This window comes from Meles meles, chromosome 8, assembly GCF_922984935.1.
Source record: "Meles meles chromosome 8, mMelMel3.1 paternal haplotype, whole genome shotgun sequence".
NCBI classification, from domain to species: Eukaryota; Metazoa; Chordata; class Mammalia; order Carnivora; family Mustelidae; genus Meles; species Meles meles.
This window is the reverse complement of record NC_060073.1, coordinates 79,217,437-79,237,986: the sequence shown is the minus strand read 5'-3', so window position 1 is coordinate 79,237,986 and position 20,550 is coordinate 79,217,437.

Below are 20,550 nucleotides of genomic sequence, written 5' to 3'. Positions count from 1 at the left end.
TTCAGTTTACTTGCACCCTTTGGCTCTGTTCATGCTGGTCCCAGATGTACCACTTCTGTCTTTTGGAGAAGTATTTCTGGAGCTGCCAGACTTCATGACTTGGCAAGACTGGTGGAATCCTACTCATGATAGACAGTTTTGGTCGCATGATCACTTACATCTTAGGCTCTATGGTGGCTTTTTCAAATAATGTATTGTTCTTTGCTGAGGATGGCATGCCTTGCTCCAGAACCCTGGTGCTCATTGTTGTGATTTTCCTACTGAGGTTTGTCATGAACTTCATATGGGCTCCGTATGACCAGATGCATCAGACACTGTAGATCTGTCATGTTGTGTGGCTCAAATTGCAGGGCTACTTGTTTCACAGACTGAACTGCTGCAAAGCCATTTCCTGCTCTAGTCCTCACTCAGAGCTGGCTGTCTTCCATATCTGTCAATGAATAGGACAGAGTAATAGTGTCGAGTTTGGAAGTTGTTGCCTTCAGAATCCGTGGAGGCCTTCTGGATGTTGTGCTTCTTTTGTAACAGCGGGAGGCACAAGTAATCCTTTGTGCTTCACCTGAGAGGGGATGTGCCACCATGGCCCACCCCACTGGATTCCTAAAAACTTAACTGATATGAGTCTTTAAATCTCTGAAAAGTTCATCTCTACTCCCTGGTGAAAATACATCTGTCCAAGTCTTCCCAAGTTTCTGATGTACCACTCCTTGCTCATCTGGTTCAATAAACATAATTATCATAAATGTGGTAAAGTAATACAAGGTACTATGAAAAGTCTATATTGTCTGGATCCATTCAGACTATATTATGACAGTAGATGGTAGAGTTAACATAGTCCTGTGGTGAGACTGTATACTGTTATCTATCCCACTTGAATTTCAATTGATTGTCTTTCATGATGAAGGTGGAAAAGAAAGCACTCACCAGATGAGCTCAATATATACTTACCATGAACCCAAGTCTGTGTTAATCAGCTCTAGCACAGATACTACCACTAACACAGCAGCTGAGACTGAGACTACTACTTTGTTGAGTTTGTAATGGTCTACTTCCATCCTGTTTTTTCTAGGGACCAGACTAGTGAATTAAATGAATAGGGATACGATAGGGACTACCACCCCTGTATCCTGTAGGTCTTTAAAGGTAGTGCTAATCTCTACCATTCTTCCCATGCAGTGGTATTGTTTTGATTTTATAATCTTGTCTGTGAAGAATGAAGGTTTCAGAGGCTACCATTTGGCTTTCCTCATTATAATTGCTGTTACCCCATTGGCAAAAGAATCAATGTGAAGTTTCAGCCAATTACCAGGGTGTCCATGAAAATTATAATGTGGGTACTGGAGAAATGATTGCTGGATTACTGGGTGGGTCCATAGAGCTGGTGAACACACTGTGAACCAGGACCTAGATCATGACTCCATTTACTACTTGAACCCCATAAAACCCCACTTTCATAAAGTTGCCATTATGACATAGTTACAACAGTGACTTCAGTTGATCATATGGGGATCAATATCACACTTGACTCAGTGTCCCATAGTCCTTGAAATGTCTGAATATTCTCCTTTCAGTATTTGGTAGCCTGAATAAATGGCTGTAGATTCTTTTGGGGAAGAACAGGGGAATCACTGCTCCCACACACTTGCCATAATGTTGCCGATTCCTTCCTTATGTGTACCTGGCTTCTCCTTTAACCAGTGGGTTTCCCGACTGTAAGTTGGCTCAGATAAGACTCAAGGAGAAACTGAATGGCAATGCATTATAACAGAGATCTCAGTCAACCCCGGGGGGAGTTCTGAACTGGAAGGACCCATCAGAGATAATCTGAATCAAAGCAAGGAGTTGAGACTTGGTACCTTCATATCAGCAATCACTGGATGCAGGCTGCCTCTGGGGAGGCACTGTATATTTGAGCAAGGCAACTACCCTCATTTGAGGGCAATTTCTGGACAGAGCCTCCGTTGTAAGCTGTTTGCTGGGCAACATTCCTCAAAGCTGATAGAGTGAGTTCCTTCACTTTGACTTTGAAAGGGACATCTGGGTGTTGTCTCATGGCATTCTATAACACTGAAAGTACCTTCTCCGAAGTTACTTAAGCTTTGTCTGAAGTTTCTCTCCTCTGAATCCAGGCCAGCACTTCATTAGCAAGTCCTCAGTGTCTTGATTGTCTTCTTTTATCTCAAAATGTGTTCCACAGAACACTAATACTATGAGATGTCCTCCAAAAAGAATTCCAAAGTCAAATAAATTTGGTGCATGTGACCTAATTTATCTCACTCTTGCAGGTTCACAAAACACATCAACATGTTGAAATCTCTGAGATAACTGAAGCACAACAAATTTTTTTTCCTAGAGTTGTATTAGTTTGTTCTCCATAAAGAGTCTGTTTCTTGGTTTCCCTCTCTCTTCTCCCCACCCCCACCATGCTCATTTGTTTTGTTTCTTATATTCCACATATGAGTGAAATCATATGGTATTTGGTTTTCTCTGACTGGCTTATTTGACTTAGCATTATATTCTCAAGGATTTTTCTAAAGGATCGCCTTTTAGTCAGGTAATGAATGTATGTCTTTTTTTCCATTCTTACTGCTTTAAGCTTGGCCAACGTCATTATGATTCTGCAGACTTAGACTATTGCAGGAGTCTCCTACAAGTGACCTTCCCTCAAGTTTCCCTCACTTTCAATCTTTTACACAGACCTGAGCAAAATCAATGGTCTAGAACTGCACTAAGTAACCACTGGCCACGTGAGGGAGATAAAACATGTACAAATGAAGCAACTCAAATTAACTAGAAAATAATACATCAACCAAACTTTGTACTTAAAATGGTCTATTAATAGTGTGATTTAAATTGAATATATAAATGCAGATGAAAAACAGCTCTTTGCTCCCCAGCGTTGTGTACACAATTTCAAAGCCAGAGGTCAGAGGACTATTTTTTGATGATTGTGCTGCCTCACCCAGCAATACAGAGATCCAGATGGAGGTTTAGAGGGTTATTTTCTGAATTCTAAAATAGTAACATTTACAAAGCTATACCCCACTCTTCTGACTCATAATGGTCAAGGAAGAAGCAGGGGGTCACCGTCAGATTTCTTTTAACAGAATTACCTGGAATGATAATGTTCTAAATAAAGATCACATGAAATAAACATCAAAGGTTAAAAAAAATACTCTCTCGTATTCCTTTATTTCAGGAAATTACCTACTAGACTCACAAAGCTCTCTTAGCCTATGCAAAGAAGAGTATAAGTCCCTGAAATTCATAAGAAGACAATATGCTATTTCTAGAAGACACAGGTTTCGGTGTAAACCATAGTATGTGGGCTTCCCAACAGCCAAAATTTTCATGGGGTAAAAGGAACTCTAGCTGTGAAGGAATTTTAGCTGTGAGGGAGGAAAATGAAGGGGGGATAAGGTGAAAAGAAAGGACTGGATGCAGTCTGAAGAATGAGGGACTGAAGATGTCAAATGGGTGGCCACAGTTCCATTTACTAATTTAATAATTAAACATTTAAACCGGGAGATGCCACATAAGTGGAATGTGGAGTCTAGTAGATAAACAGAGGAGGAAAGCAGTTAAGTAAAACAGTATACAGAGCTTCAGAGTGAATGAGGCAATAGAGAATGTTGGGGCTCAGGCTAACTGTAGGGCACCCGCCCCCTCTAAGGAGGGTACAAGGTCTCCACACCAGTCAGTTGTTGCCTGATGGGAAGTCAGGCCCTGCGTTGGTAGAGCTTTGGATATCACAAGGGAAATATTTGAAATATGGATTTTTTTTTATGAGAAACATCCTATTTTAAAAATGTTGTGGGAACTTTTCTTTTTTAACGTTTTTTGACTAGTTCATCTAAATATATATATATTTTTTTCTTTCTTTTTTATATTTTTTTATTTGTTTTATTTTTTAAATTTTTTCTTTTTTTTTTTCCTTTTTTTTTCTTTTTTTTTTTTTCAGAACCTGTTTTTATCCCCTTTCTCCCCCCCACAATTAGGGGTCTCTTCTGATTTGGTTACAGTGCATTTTTCCGGGGTCTTTGTCACCCTTTTAGTAGTTTATTGCTCCTTCATATCCTCTTATCTGGACAAAATGACAAGGCGGAAAAAATCACCACAAACAAAAGAACAAGAGACAGTACCGAAGGCTAGGGACCTAATCAACACAGACATTGGTAATATGTCAGATCAAGAGTTCAGAATGACAATTCTGAACATTCTAGCCGGGCTCGAAAAAGGCATGGAAGATATTAGAGAAACCCTCTCTGGAGATATTAAAGCCCTTTCTGGAGAAATTAAAGAACTAAAATCTAACCAAGTTGAAATCAAAAAAGCTATTAATGAGGTGCAATCAAAAATGGAGGCTCTCACTGCTAGGATCAATGAGGCAGAAGAAAGAATTAGTGATATAGAAGACCAAATGACAGAGAATAAGGAAGCCGAGCAAAAGAGAGACAAACAGCTACTGGACCATGAGGGGAGAATTCGAGAGATAAGTGACACCATAAGACGAAACAACATTAGAATAATTGGGATTCCAGAAGAAGAAGAAACAGAGAGGGGAGCAGAAGGTCTATTGGAGAGAATCATTGGAGAGAATTTCCCTAATATGGCAAAGGGAACAAGCATCAAAATCCAGGAGATGCAGAGAACCCCCCTCAAAGTCAACAAGAATAGGTCCACACCCCGTCACCTAATAGTAAAATGTACAAGTCTTAGTGACAAAGAGAAAATCCTGAAAGCAGCCCGAGAAAAGAAGTCTGTAACATACAATGGTAAAAATATTAGATTGGCGGCAGACTTATCCACAGAGACCTGGCAGGCCAGAAAGAGCTGGCATGATATATTCAGAGCACTCAACGAGAAAAACATGCAGCCAAGAATACTCTATCCAGCTAGGCTATCATTGAAAATAGAAGGAGAGATCAAAAGCTTCCAGGACAAACAAAAACTGAAAGAATTTGCAAACACCAAACCAGCTCTACAGGAAATATTGAAAGGGGTCCTCTAAGCAAAGAGAGAGCCTAAAAGTAGTAGATCAGAAAGCTACAGAGACAATATACAGTAACAGTCACCTTACAGGCTAATAATGGCACTAAATTCATATCTCTCAATAGTTACCCTGAATGTTAATGGGCTAAATGCCCCAATCAAAAGACACAGGGTATCAGAATGGATAAAAAACCAAAACCCATCAGTATGTTGCCTACAAGAAACTCATTTTAGACGCGAAGACACCTCCAGATTTAAAGTGAGGGGGTGGAAAACAATTTACCATGCTAATGGGCATCAGATGAAAGCTGGGGTGGCAATCCTTATATCAGATCAATTAGATTTTAAGCCAAAGACTATAATAAGAGATGAGGAAGGACACTATATCCTACTCAAAGGGTCTGTCCAACAAGAAGATCTAACAATTTTAAATATCTATGCCCCTAACGTGGGAGCAGCCAACTATATCAACCAATTAATAACAAAATCAAAGAAACACATCAATAATAATACAATAATAGTAGGGGACTTGAACACTCCCCTCACTGAAATGGACAGATCATCCAAGCAAAAGATCAACAAGGAAATAAAGGCCTTAAATGACACACTGGACCAGATGGACATCACAGATATATTCAGAACATTTCATCCCAAAGCAACAGAATACACATTCTTCTCTAGTGCACATGGAACCTTCTCCAGAATAGATCACATCCTGGGTCACAAATCAGGTCTCAACCCTGCATATTTTCAGACCACAATGCTCTGAAGCTAGAACTCAATCACAAGAGGAAAGCTGGAAAGAACCCAAATACATGGAGACTAAACAGCATCCTTCTAAAGAATGAATGGGTTAACCAGGAAATTAAAGAAGAATTGAAAAAATTCATGGAAACAAATGATAATGAAAACACAACAGTTCAAAATCTGTGGGACACAGCAAAGGCAGTCCTGAGAGGAAAATATATAGCGGTACAAGCCTTTCTCAAGAAACAAGAAAGGTCTCAAGTACACAACCTAACCCTACACCTAAAGGAGCTGGAGAAAGAACAAGAAAGAAACCCTAAACCCAGCAGGAGAAGAGAAATCATAAAGATCAGAGCAGAAATCAATGAAATAGAAACCAAAAAAACAATAGAAAAAATCAATGAAACTAGGAGCTGGTTCTTTGAAAGAATCAATAGGATTGATAAACCCCTGGCCAGACTCATCAAAAAGAAAAGAGAAAGGACCCAAATCAATAAAATCATGAATGAAAGAGGAGAGATCACAACTAACACCAAAGAAATACAGACAATTATAAGAACATACTATGAGCAACTCTACGCCAACAAATTGGACAATCTGGAAGAAATGGATGCATTCCTAGAGACATATAAACTACCACAACTGAACCAGGAAGAAATAGAAAACCTGAACAGGCCCATAACCAGTAAGGAGATTGAAACAGTCATCAAAAATCTCCAAACAAACAAAAGCCCAGGGCCAGACGGCTTCCCAGGGGAATTCTACCAAACATTTAAAGAAGAACTCATTCCTATTCTCCTGAAACTGTTCCAAAAAATAGAAGTGGAAGGAAAACTTCCAAACTCATTTTATGAGGCCAGCATCACCTTGATCCCAAAACCAGACAAGGATCCCACCAAAAAAGAGAACTACAGACCAATATCCTTGATGAACACAGACGCAAAAATTCTCGCCAAAATACTAGCCAATAGGATTCAACAGTACATTAAAAGGATTATTCACCACGATCAAGTGGGATTTATTCCAGGGCTGCAGGGTTGGTTCAACATCCGCAAATCCATCAATGTGATAGAACACATTAATAAAAGAAAGAACAAGAACCATATGATACTCTCAATAGATGCTGAAAAAGCATTTGACAAAGTACAGCATCCCTTCCTGATCAAAACTCTTCAAAGTGTGGGGATAGAGGGCACATACCTCAATATTATCAAAGCCATCTATGAAAAACCCACCGCAAATATCATTCTCAATGGAGAAAAACTGAAAGCTTTTCCACTAAGGTCAGGAACACGGCAGGGATGTCCATTATCACCACTGCTATTCAACATAGTACTAGAAGTCCTAGCCTCAGCAATCAGACAACAAAAAGAAATTAAAGGCATCCAAATTGGTAAAGAAGAAGTCAAACTATCACTCTTCGCAGATGATATGATACTATATGTGGAAAACCCAAAAGACTCCACTCCAAAACTGCTAGAACTTGTACAGGAATTCAGTAAAGTGTCAGGATATAAAATCAATGCACAGAAATCAGTTGCATTTCTGTACACCAACAACAAGACTGAAGAAAGAGAAATTAAGGAGTCAATCCCATTTACAATTGTACCCAAAACTATAAGATACCTAGGAATAAACCTAACCAAAGAGGCTAAGAATCTATACACAGAAAATTATAAAGTACTCATGAAAGAAATTGAGGAAGACACAAAAAAATGGAAAAATGTTCCATGCTCCTGGATTGGAAGAATAAATATTGTGAAAATGTCTATGCTACCTAAAGCAATCTACACATTTAATGCAATCCCTATCAAAATACCATCCATTTCTTTCAAAGAAATGGAACAAATAATCCTAAAATTTATATGGAACCAGAAAAGACCTCGAATAGCCAAAGGAATATTGAAAAAGAAAGCCAAAGTTGGTGGCATCACAATTCCGGACTTCAAGCTCTATTACAAAGCTGTCATCATCAAGACAGCATGGTACTGGCACAAAAACAGACACATAGATCAGTGGAACAGAATAGAGAGCCCAGAAATCGACCCTCAACTCTATGGTCAACTAATCTTCGACAAAGCAGGAAAGAATGTCCAATGGAAAAAAGACAGCCTCTTCAATAAATGGTGCTGGGAGAATTGGACAGCCACATGCAGAAAAATGAAATTGGACCACTTCCTTACACCACACACGAAAACAGACTGCAAATGGATGAAGGACCTCAATGTGAGAAAGGAATCCATCAAAATCCTTGAGGAGAATGCAGGCAGCAACCTCTTCGACCTCAGCCATAGCAACATCTTCCTAGGAACAACGGCAAAGGCAAGGGAAGCAAGGGCAAAAATGAACTATTGGGATTTCATCAAGATCAAAAGCTTTTGCACAGCAAAGGAAACAGTTAACAAAACCAAAAGACAACTGACAGAATGGGAGAAGATATTTGCAAACGACATATCAGATAAAGGGCTAGTATCCAAAATCTATAAGGAACTTAGCAAACTCAACACCCAAAGAACAAACAATCCAATCAAGAAATGGGCAGAGGACATGAACAGACATTTCTGCAAAGAAGACATCCAGATGGCCAACAGACACATGAAAAAGTGCTCCACATCACTCGGCATCAGGGAAATACAAATCAAAACCACAATGAGATATCACCTCACACCAGTCAGAATGGCTAAAATTAACAAGTCAGGAAATGACAGATGCTGGCGAGGATGTGGAGAAAGGGGAAACCTCCTCCACTGTTGGTGGGAATGCAAGCTGGTGCAACCACTCTGGAAAACAGCATGGAGGTTCCTCAAAATGTTGAAAATAGAACTACCCTATGACCCAGCAATTGCACTACTGGGTATTTACCCTAAAGATACAAACATAGTGATCCGAAGGGGCACGTGTACCCGAATGTTTATAGCAGCAATGTCTACAATAGCCAAACTATGGAAAGAACCTAGATGTCCATGAACAGATGAATGGATAAAGAAGATGTGGTATATATACACAATGGAATACTATGCAGCCATCAAAAGAAATGAAATCATGCCATTTGCGATGACGTGGATGGAACTAGAGCGTATCATGCTTAGTGAAATAAGTCAATCAGAGAAAGACAACTATCATATGATCTCCCTGATATGAGGACATGGAGAAGCAACATGGGGGGGTAGGGGGATAGGAGAAGAATAAATGAAACAAGATGGGATTGGGAGGGAGACAAACCATAAATGACTCTTAATCTCACAAAACAAACTGGGGGTTGCTGGGGGGAGGTGGGATTGGGAGAGGGGGAGAGGGCTATGGACATTGGGGAGGGTAAGTGCTATCGTGAGTGCTGTGAAGTGTGTAAACCTGGCGATTCACAGACCTGTACCCCTGGGGATAAAAATACATTATATGTTTATTAAAAAAAAAAATTTGGAAGGGGAGGCGAACCATAAGAGACTATGGACTCTGAAAAACAACCTGAGAGTTTTGAAGGGTCAGGGGTGGGAGGTTGGGGGAACAGGTGGTGGGTAATGGGGAGGGCACGTTTTGCATGGAGCACTGGGTGTTGTGCAAAAAGAATGAATACTGTTATGCTGAAAAAATAAATAAAATGGAAAAAAAAATGTTGTGGGAGGGTGGGTGCCCAGATGGCTTAGTGGGTTAAGCCTCTGATTCTTGCTCATGTCGTGAGATCGAGCCCTGCATGAGGCTCATGTTCAGTAATTCAATACCTAGTATATTAGCTTAGGTCCTTTCATATGATGGTGATTATAAAGTTCCCAAGAGCACTAAGAGAGCACAAGTCTTTTTCAAATCTCTGCTTGCATTCCATTTATGTTCTATTGACCAGAGCAAGCCACACAGCCAAGCCTAGATTCAAGCAGTGGAGATACGGACTCTACCTCCTGATGGGAAAATTGACAAAGACACATTGCAAAGGGGCTTACATATGGATGAGAGAAATTCGTGGTGATTTTAGAAATCTCTTATACTGGACAGGCTATTCATACCAACCCTCTTAACGAAAACAACTAGAAATGGATATGGCTTTTAAATCTTATTTAAAATAATTACAGATCTAACAAGATATATGAAAGGATTAGACCAAAATCTATGACAAAATAGGAACCCAGAGAAGTTTGCAAAACATGAAAGCCACTTTTATCTTAAGGACATTTGACAATCCATGAAAACTTGAACTTTGCTATTAATGTATCACAAAGCAAGGGTGGGGGAGAACAAAAGCCCAGGACCTGTCCAAACTATGGGATCTAAAGACACTGCCACAAAATTAAGTTGGAATCCCAAAGGGTTATACCTTCAGAATAAGAGTGAACCAGAGTAAATCTGTTCTCATCACTCTTCCAAGGGGACGGAAAGTTAGGTTGCCTTGTTGCTGGGCAGAATGTGTATGTGGGGTGGGGATGAGAGGAAAGAGTCTCAGATTAATAAGTTTTAACACGGTTTTGCTGTGCAAATTAATTTCATCTAGGTGATACAAAATACTCCAAGACACAAATTTGGTATCAAGTAATTCCAGGCTGTAGTTTCCTAGGCATTATGAAGAAGCAAATTCATATCTTCTCTGGAGGAGGACACCTTCATCCTAGGCCTCAAAGAACCCCTCACAAGTAATTTTTCAAGAACAATGACGAGCATAGTGTCACAAATAATCAAGCATCTAAAGAAAAAAGATCCCATGAGTTAGATCCAGAAAAGGGAAATAGACCCATAAGATTCAGTTATTGAAATTACCAAAGATAATAAAACAACTGTGCTAATAATAATTTTAGAAGAAATAAAAGACATGTTTGAAAATATCTTCAGGGAACAAAACTATGAAATGTGACCTAATATATATGCATATATATATATATAGTCATATTGCATGAGTATATAGCCATATAAACATATATTGTATATACATTTTTTAGGATGTACTTTTAATTTTTAAATTTTTTAAACATTTTAAAATTTTAAATTCAGTTAATTAACATATAATGTATTATTTGTTTCAGGGGTACAGGTCTGTGATCTATACCCAGTGCTCATTACAACATATACCCTCCCCAATGTCTATCACCCAGTTACCCCAGCCCCTCATCCCTTTCTTCTCCAGCAATCCTCAGTTTGTTTCCTATGATTAAGAGTCTCTTATGGTTTGTCCCCCTCTCTGGTGTCACCTTGTTTCATTTTTCCTTCTCTTCCCCTATGATCCTCTGCCTTGTTTCTTATGACCTAACATATGCTTATTTGGAAAAAAAACTACATAGAACTTCTGATTTAAAAATAGCTGTAAATCTATGATGATACCCAGTTAGAAATTGGCGCCTGGGTGGCTCAGTGGATTAAGCTGCTGCCTTCGGCTCAGGTCATGATCTCAGGGTCCTGGGATCGAGCCCCGCATCGGGCTCGCTGCTCGGCGGGGAGCCTGCTTCCTCCTCCCTCTCTGCCTGCTTGTGATCTCTCTCTCTGTCAAAGAAATAAATAAAATCTTTAAAAAAAAATGAGGGGGAAATAAGTAGTTTAGCCCAAGAAAACATTATAGGGTTTAATATTAACAGAACCTCACTAAAGGCAATTTTAAACAATGTACTTCAAGCAGAGAAAAGCAATCCCAGATAGAGAAGCAAGAAGAAATTAAGAGCAAAGAAGGTGATAAATAAGTGAGTTTACCTAAACAATAACACACTCCTAGATTAAGGACAACAAAAAGAGAATTAAAACCCATGATAAGAGTAACACATAAGTTGTGTGGGTAAGAAAATTGGATTAAAATATTCTTGTGTTCTCATATTGTCTAAAATGGGGCAAAGTGTTGATTAATTTTAGTTTTATGATTTGAATATAGATTTTGAAATATTTAGGGAACCACTGAAAGAACAGAACAGCAGGTATACATTCTAAACTAAGAGTAGAAAAAAATAGAAATGATAGAAAATAATCCAAAAGAGTACATAAAGGAGAGAAAAAAGGAGAGGTAGGTGAGATAGTGGCACAAAATAAATGGTGAATTTAAGCCCAAACATATCTGTTAATTCCATGGAACTCAAATTAACTAAATGATTGTGTTCGAACTGTGTTAGTCCAAACCGGAAACCGCTTAGATGTGAATCTACAGTATACTGGATAAATTGCAACATAGACACACTAAGGCATATGAAGTATACCGCAAGAAATAAAAATTAAAACAATAGTAAAGAAAAAACTGCAGCTAGACACAATGGCGTGGATGAATCATACAAACTTACTACTGAGCCACAAAGCAAGACACAAAGGAATACATATGTTCCATGTAGAGAATTCAAAAGTAGGCATAATTAAACTACTTATATTAGGGATGCATATGTAGGTTTAAAATAATGATATCTTTATCATTAAAGCTAGGATAATGGTTACCTTTAGGAAAAAGGAAGGGTTTGTGATCAGGTTATGACACATTTAGAGGAAGGAGCTAGAATTTTGGCAATATTCTATTTCTTACCCCACAAGCCACCAAATGGTATTCACTTCGTAAGTCTAAAAATGTACATATATGCACTTGTAGCAGTGTAGACTATATTTAACATTAAAATGATGTGTTGGGGCACCTAGGTGGCTCATTTGGTTAAGCGTCTGCCTTCGGCTCAGGTCATGATCCCGGGGTGCTGGAATCGAGTCCTGCATCAGGCTCCCTCCTCAGCGGGGAGTCTGCTTCTTCCTCTGTCTTCTCTCCTCTACTTATGCTCATGCTCTGTCTCTCTCTCTTAAATAAATAAATAAAATCTTAAAAATAAAATAAAATGATGTTTTAAGCCATGAATTTTAAATGGTGAGAGGAGTATTCTCATAGAGTATGATTATTATCCACCTTGTATTATACTCGTGATATAATTTTGAATACATGCAAGGCACTATTATAGGGGCACAGGGAGGGAACATATTTCTGACTTCAAGAAACTTATCATCCATATGGGGTCCCCAACCTTTCCAAGTTTAATGATGCATTTTTAACATAAGATAATGATTAGGTATTAGGTATTTTAGTAGTTATCTATTAAAGATCCTACTATTTAGTAGGATCTATTAATGGGGGAAAGGAGCTTTTATTAAATAAATAAAGCCTTTTAGTGAAATTTTATTATTTTATTAATCACAACATCATCTAAAGCATTAGAATATATCTGTATGAGCCAAATGTTTCATTTGTGATTTCACTGGTAATGTTTTATGTATTCATTCATTCATTCATTCACTCACTCACTCGTTCTTTCTTTCTTTCATTCATTCAGAAACAAAGCTTTATGGAGATCTACTTCCAGCCATACACTATACCTGTCAGTTCATGGATCCCGGGCAATATTTCTAAGTCCCCTTTGCACAGGTCCGTGGTTAAAAATCATTGGTTTATATCACCTGGCCATAGCAATGTCTCTATGCTGTTCTCCATGCTGAGAAATTCACACCAGTAAATTAAAGGGACATAAATCTTGCCACACCAGATAAAAAGACTCTGATCCAGAGTGATGTCTATGCAAACAGATACCTAGAAGGGACCAAATTTAATATCTTTCTTTCAAGATATTATCCCTTTTATTTCTCTAGTAGCCATTATTTGTCCATGATTTATCACAAACACTGGACATTCCTCTGGCTCTCAAGTATGGTCTATTTTTTCCACTAATTTTAATCATATATATTTTATCAAATTCTTCTCTAACTCTGGCCCTTCCTGCAACACAGCATAGGAGGTAAGAGCATGGGCTTTTCAACATGTAAGGTATCTCCACTGTTAGTGAAAATCATTTTGAAGGCAAGCCGTAGAAATCCTCCCTTGAACGGTGTTGTTCATGAAATTGGGAGGTCAGGATGTGTCGGGTTCAGGCACAGCTGAATCCAGGCACAGCTTTACCCAGAATACCTCATACAATACCTCTTGTGTGCTGCTCTCCCCATCTCTTTTCTATAATGTGTTTTTTAAAGATTGTATTTATATGACACAGAGAGAGAAAGAGCAAAAGCAAGGGGAGCAGCAGGGAGAGGGAGAGAAAGGAGCCGATTCCCTGCTGAGCAGGAACCCCCATGTAGGGCTCCATCCCAGGACACTGAGATCGTGATCTGAGCTGAGGGCAGATGCTTAATCAATTGAGCCCCCCAGGCACTCCATCCCATCTCTCTCTCTCTTTTTTTAATTTATTTGACAGACAGAGATCACAAGTAGGCAGAGAGGCAGGCAGAGAGTGGAGGGGAAGCAGACTCCCTGCTGAGCAGAGAGCCCGATGTGGGGCTCGATTCCAGGACCCTGGGATCATGACCTGAGCCGAAGGCAGAGGCTTTAACCCACTGAGCCACCCATGCGCCCCACCCCATCCCATCTCTTATCTTTGCTTCCTTCTCCCTGCCCCTGTAGAGGGTGCATTCCCCTGGGAGAAACATGGTATATGCCTTAGCTGGGGTGCCCAGCATCCTGCTTGTGATGATTTCTGCTTGGAGTTTCTTCATTTGCTCTCATCCTGTTGTTAGGTTTGTATTTTTATGTTTCACTCTAAGCATTGCCTAACTGAATCCATGCCAGTCTCTTTTTTTTTTTCTTAAGCTTTATTTTAATTCCAGTTAGTTAACATACGGTGTTATATTAGTTTCAGGTGTAGGATATAGTGATTCAACTCTTCCACACATCAGCCAGTGCTCATTACAATTGCCCTCCTTCATCCCCGAGACCAATTTCACCCAACCCACCAACCATCTCTCCTCTGGTGACCATCAGTTTGTTCTCTCTAATTAAGAGTCTGTTTCTTGACTTCCTGTCTCTTATTTTTTCCCCTTTGCTTCTTTGTTTCTTAATATCCACATATGAGTGAAATCACCTGGTATTTGTCTTACCCTGACAGACTTATCTCACTTAACATTATACTCTCCAGCTCTATCCCTGTCATTGTAAATGGCATTATATATGTATATAAGTATACATATATATACATTGCATACATATAATATATACATAGTGTGTATATCTACATATAATATAAATGTATATGTTATCTATCTCACTTTTTCAATCCATAGACACTTGGGCTGCTTCCATATCTTGATTATTGTAGATAATGCTGCTATAAACATCAGGATGCCTGTGTCCCTTTGAATCAAACTTCTTGTATTTTTTTAGTAAATATCCAGTAGTGCAATTGCTGGATTGTAGCATAGTTCTATATATATTTAATTTTGTGAGGAACCTCCATATTGTTTTCCACAGTGGCTGCATGAGTTTGCATTTTTACCAAGAGTGCAAGGTTCTTTTTTCTCCACATCCTGGCCAACACCTGTTGTTCCCTGTGTTGTTGATTATAGCCATTCTGACAGGTGTGAGGGATAGCTCATTGTAGTTTTGATTTGTATTTATTTCCCTGATGATGAATGATGTAAGTGTCCTTTTATGTATCTGATGGCCATCTGGATGTCTTCTTTGGAAAAATATCTGTTCATATTTTCTGCCTATTTTTTAATGGGATTATTTGTGGGGTTTTGGTGTTGAGTTGTGTAAATTCTTTATATATGTTGGATACTTACTTTTTATCAGATATGTCTTTGAAAATACCTTCTCACACTTTGAAGGTTGTCTTTTAATTTTGTTGATTGTTTCCTTTGCTGTGTAGAAGCTTTTTTTCTCTTTTTTTAATGTATTGTTGAATTCAGTTTGCTAATATTTTGTTGAGTATTTTTCATCTATGTTTATCAGAGATTTGGCCTGACACTGGCCTCATAGAATGAATTTAGAAGTTTTCCTTCCTCTTGTATTTCTTTTGGAATAGTTTAAGAATCAGTATTAATTCTTCTTTAAATGTTTGGTAGAATTTACCTGTGAAGGCATCTGGTCCTGAATTTTTGTTTGTTGGGAGATTTTTGATTACTGATTGAATTTCTTTGCTGGTTATCAATCTGTTCAAATTTTCTATTTCCTCCTGTTTCAGTTTTGGTGTTTATATATTTCAAGGAATTTATCCATTTCTACTAGGTTGTCCAGTTTTTTGGTATATAATTTTTCATAATATTCTCATATACTTATTTATATTTCTAGGGTGTTGGTTATTATTTCTCCTCTGTCATTTGTGATTTCATTTTTTAAGTCCTTTCTCTTTTTTTCTTGGTGAATCTGTATAGAGGTTTATCAATTTTATTGATTTTTCAAAGTACCAGCTCCTGGTTTCATGGATTTTTTTTTTCTACTGGTTTTGTTTCTGTATCATTTATTTCTGCTCTGATCTTTATTATTTCCTTCCTTCTGCTGGTTTTAGTTTTCGTTGTTGTTGTTATTTTTCTAGATCCTTTATGTTCAACATTAGGTTATTTGAGATTTGTCTTGCTTCTAGAGGTAGGCCTGTATTGCTATAAACTTCCCTCTTAGAACTTTTTTTTGTTACATCCCAGAAGTTTTGGACAGCTGGGTTTTTATTTTCATTTTTTTCCATATATTTTTTAATTTCTTCTTTTATTTTCTGGTTGATCCATTCATTGTTTAATGGCATCTTGATTAACCTCCATGTATTTGTGGTCTTTCTAGATTTTTTCTTCTGGTTGACTTCTAGTTTCATACTGTTGTGATCAGAAAAGATGTACAGTATGATTTCAATCTTCTTGAATTTGTTGAGGCTTATTTTACAGGTTAACATGTGACCTCTTCTGGAGACTGTTTCATGAGCACTTGAACAGAATGTGTATTCTGCTGTTTTAGTACGGAGTCTTTTGAATACATCTGTTAAGTCCATCTTTTTCTGTGTATCATTTGAAGTCACGGATTCTTTGTTGATTTTCTGTACAGATGATCTGTCCATTCATGTAAGTTGGGTATTAAGATCCCCTAGCATTACTGTATTATTATTGATTGGTTCCTTTATGTTTGTTATTAACTGTTTTACATATTTGGATGCTCTCATGTTGGTGGCATAAATATTTACAGTATCTATTATACTTCTTGTTGGATTGTTCCCTTCATTATTATTTAGTGTCTTTTTTGTTTCTTGTTATAGTATTTGTTTCAAAGTTTACTTTGTCTGATGTAAGTATTGCTACTCAGGCTTTCTTTTGAGCTTCATTTGCATTATAATGTTTCTCCATCCCCCCACTTTCTATCTGTAGGTGTTTTTCAGTTTAAAATGGATCTTATAGGGAGCATGTAGATGGATCCTGCTTTTTTTTTTTTAAATCCATTTTCTCCTCTTATTTTTTTTGATCAGAGTATTTTGTCCATTTACATTCAAAGTAACTTTTGATCGATATATATTTATTGCCATTTCATTACTTGTTTTGTAGTTGTTTCTGAAGATTTTCTCTGATTCTTTCCTTCCTTCCTTCCTGTTTTCCTGATTTTCTAGTGATGTATTTGGATTTCTTCTCTTTATTCTTTGCATGTCTGTTAGTGGTTTTTGATATATGGTTACCATTAAGTTTGTGTATAACTTCTGCATTAGCAGTCTATATGAAATTGATGGCTGTTTAAGTTTGAACCCATTCTTTTCTTCATGTTTTAGGTATATGCTATTATATTTTATATACTTTTTTTGTGAGTTCCTTGACTGATTTTTTAAAAATATTTTATTTATTTTATTGACAGAGAGAGAGATCACAAGTAGAGCAGCAAGCAGAGGGAAAGTGGGAAGCAAGCTCCCTGCTGAGCAGAGAGGCTGATGCAGGGCTCCATCCCAGGACTCTGAGATCATGACCTGAGTGGAAGGCAGAGGCTTAACCCACTGAGCCACCCAGTTCTTGACTGATTTTTTTACAGAGATACTAATTTTTATTGCTTTTGTGTTTTCTACCTCTGTACTGTCACTTTTGGTCAGTACACTTTCCCCTCAAAGAGTCCCTCTTAATATTTCTTGCAGAGCTGATTTGGTGTTCACAAACTTCTTTAGTTTTCGTTTGTCTGGGAAGCTCTTTATCTTTCCTTTTATTCTGAATGATGCTTGCTGGATAGAGGATTCCTGGTTGCAGATTTTTCCCATTTAACCCCTTGAATATATCATGCTGCTCTCTCCTAGTTTATAAGTTTCTGCTGAAAAATCTCCTGCCAGCCTTATGGGCTTTCCCTTGTAAGTTACTGACTTCTTTTGTCTTGCTGCTTTAAAAATTTTTTTATCACTATATTTTGCAAACTTAATTACTATATACCTTGCTGTAGGTTTGCATTTGTCAATTTTGTTGGAAGTTCTCTGTGCCTCTTGGTTCTGGATATCTGTTTCCTTTCCCAGATTAGAGAACTTTTCAGCTATTATTTCTTCAAATAAATTTTCTGCCCCCTTTTCTCATTCTTCTTCTGGGACACTTATAAAATGAATGTTATGTTTGATGGAGTCACTGATTTCCCTGAGTCTTTTTTCATTTTGTGTAATGCTTTTCTCTTTCAGCTTAATAACTTTCCATTACTCTACCTTGTAGGTCACTAATTCATTCCTCTGCTTCTCCTATCCTGCTGGTCACTGCAGTGTGTTTTTCATTTTGTATATTGTGCCCTTTATCTCTGCTTTGTCATTCCTCAGCTCTGCGTTAAGGGTTTCTTTCACTCATGTCTTCCACTCTTTTCTCAACTCCAGTGAGTATCCTTATGGTCATTGTTTTAAATTCTCTATATCTGTTTTGCTTAGGTCTCTGGGTGTGGTCTTGTCCTGTTCTTCCATTTGGGATAAAGTTTTCTGTCTCCTCATTTTGTCTGCCTCTGTGTGTCTGTTTCTCTGTGTTAAGGAAGTCATCTGGATTTTCTGCCCTTGAAAATAGTGACTTTATAAAGAAGGGATCAGTGCAGTGTCCCTTCTTCATGGGGACCTGGCTCCTCAGGAGAACATCCTATGTGTGTTGCTTATGCCCTGCTGTTGAGTCTCTTTTCCTTTCAGTCCAGTTGCTGACCATTGGGAGCTGTGCTTGCAGAACCCAGGCAGGCCAGCTCTGAGGGGGTGTGGCTGTCAGGGGACTTGGGAGCAGGGCAATGATGTTAGCAAAATTTGTGCTGGGCCACTAGTGCTATGCCAGTCCCCTGAAGCTTGCTGGCCCCTGCCCAATGTCAAGGTTAGCAGGCTTGGAGAAGGCAAGTCCTCAGGAGAGCTCATGAGCATAGGGGATGGCTAGTGGGCTAGGTAGCAAGTGTTTGTGCAGTCCTGACTCTCACAGGGGAAGAGGAGGAAAATGGCCCCTGCCAGCTCTTTTGTTCCCTACGAAGGCCCCAGACACACTCCAAAATCAGTATGAATAGCTCTGTCTCCTGTTTGTTCCCAGCATTGTGTTTTTTTATGTTGCCTCACCATGCAGACTGCTGTCTCTTTAAGGGCAGGGATGCACTGTCACTCACCCCCTCAGCTCATCTGGTGCTGAGTCAGCTGACTTCTAATGCTCCAGAATCCAAGTCCCACTGGTTTTACATACTCCTAAAATTCAGCCTCTCTGGTTTTTAAAGCCAAACCTTCTGGGGTTTAGCCCTCCCCTCTGTGAACTCCCTTGTGTGAGGGCCCATTTCTTTGCCTTCTCCTGCACTGCTGCCCTCCCCTTCAGTCAGCCTCTCTTCTCCTTTCTGACCTTCCTCACTTTCAGATGTAGCTTCTTCTCTATATTTAGTTGTGAGGTTTGTTCTGCCAATCTTTGGGTCACTCTGCAGTTTGTTGACTCAAATGTGGATGATATCTAGTTGAAATTGTGGGATGAGGGGAGCTCAGGGTCCTACTCTGCTATCTTCCAAAGCTCCCACCCACGCCTGTCTCTTTGGATGAAATGCTTCCCTATAATCCAGGCGGTTTTCAGACTACGTGGCTGAAGTGTCAGACTTTTGAACTATAACCGCACACATTCCAACCCATGGAGCTCTATTGCTCTAGTTATATTCTTTTTTACTATTGTAGAAACCACATAATGGCAAGCCAGTATCACTCAAGTATAAATGTACTCTGAAAAAATTCTCTCTGCCCATGGACACCTTCTACAGAATCTGTTCTCCAAGTAGCATGCTTTTACAAGCCTCCCTGAATTTAAATGGAAAAAGAATATTTCTTAGGGCTATGGCCTGAAGATGTCCTCATTAGTCAGAAGTGCTTTTTCCTATGGTCTCTTTGTCAAATATGTCCCATTCACCATCATGCCTCCTGGGTTAAAAGTTCTCTTTTTACACTTGAAGCATAAATCCAACACAGGTTATGCATTTGTTCACCAAAGATATGTGCAGAATGTTTATAATAGCTTGATTCATAATATCCTCAAACCAGCAACAATCCAAATGTCCATCAACATCAGAATTGACAAATATACTGTGGTAGATTCACACAGTGGAATTCTTTTTTTTTCAGTCACAGAAATATTTTAATTTCAATCTGTATCTATACTTTTTAAAATTAATGTATAATATATTATTTAAGGGTACAGGTCTGTGATTCATCAGTCTAACACAATTCATAGCACTCACCATAGCACATACCCTCCCCAGTGCATACAGTGCAATTCTATACATCCTTGAAAGTAGACATCCCATTGTGACACCAAACAATATAAATGAATCTTACAGGCTACTAATGAACAAAAGAAGAGTGTGTACGGTACGATTCCATTTATATAAAATGCAAGACTAGGCAAAGCCAATGTAGAGTTTTGAAATCATTCATTTTGGGGTAGGAGGGAGAGTGTTTGGAAGAGGGCATGAGGGGGACTTCTGGGGGTGTTGATAACATTTTTTGTCTTGACCCGGTTTCATAGCTATGTTTGCTAGGTGATAATTCTTTAAGCTACTCACTTATGATCTGTGTACGGTTTTTAACTTGAAAAAGGTCTTTCTTTTTCTTTTTTATTTATTTGACAGAGAGAGAGAGATCACAA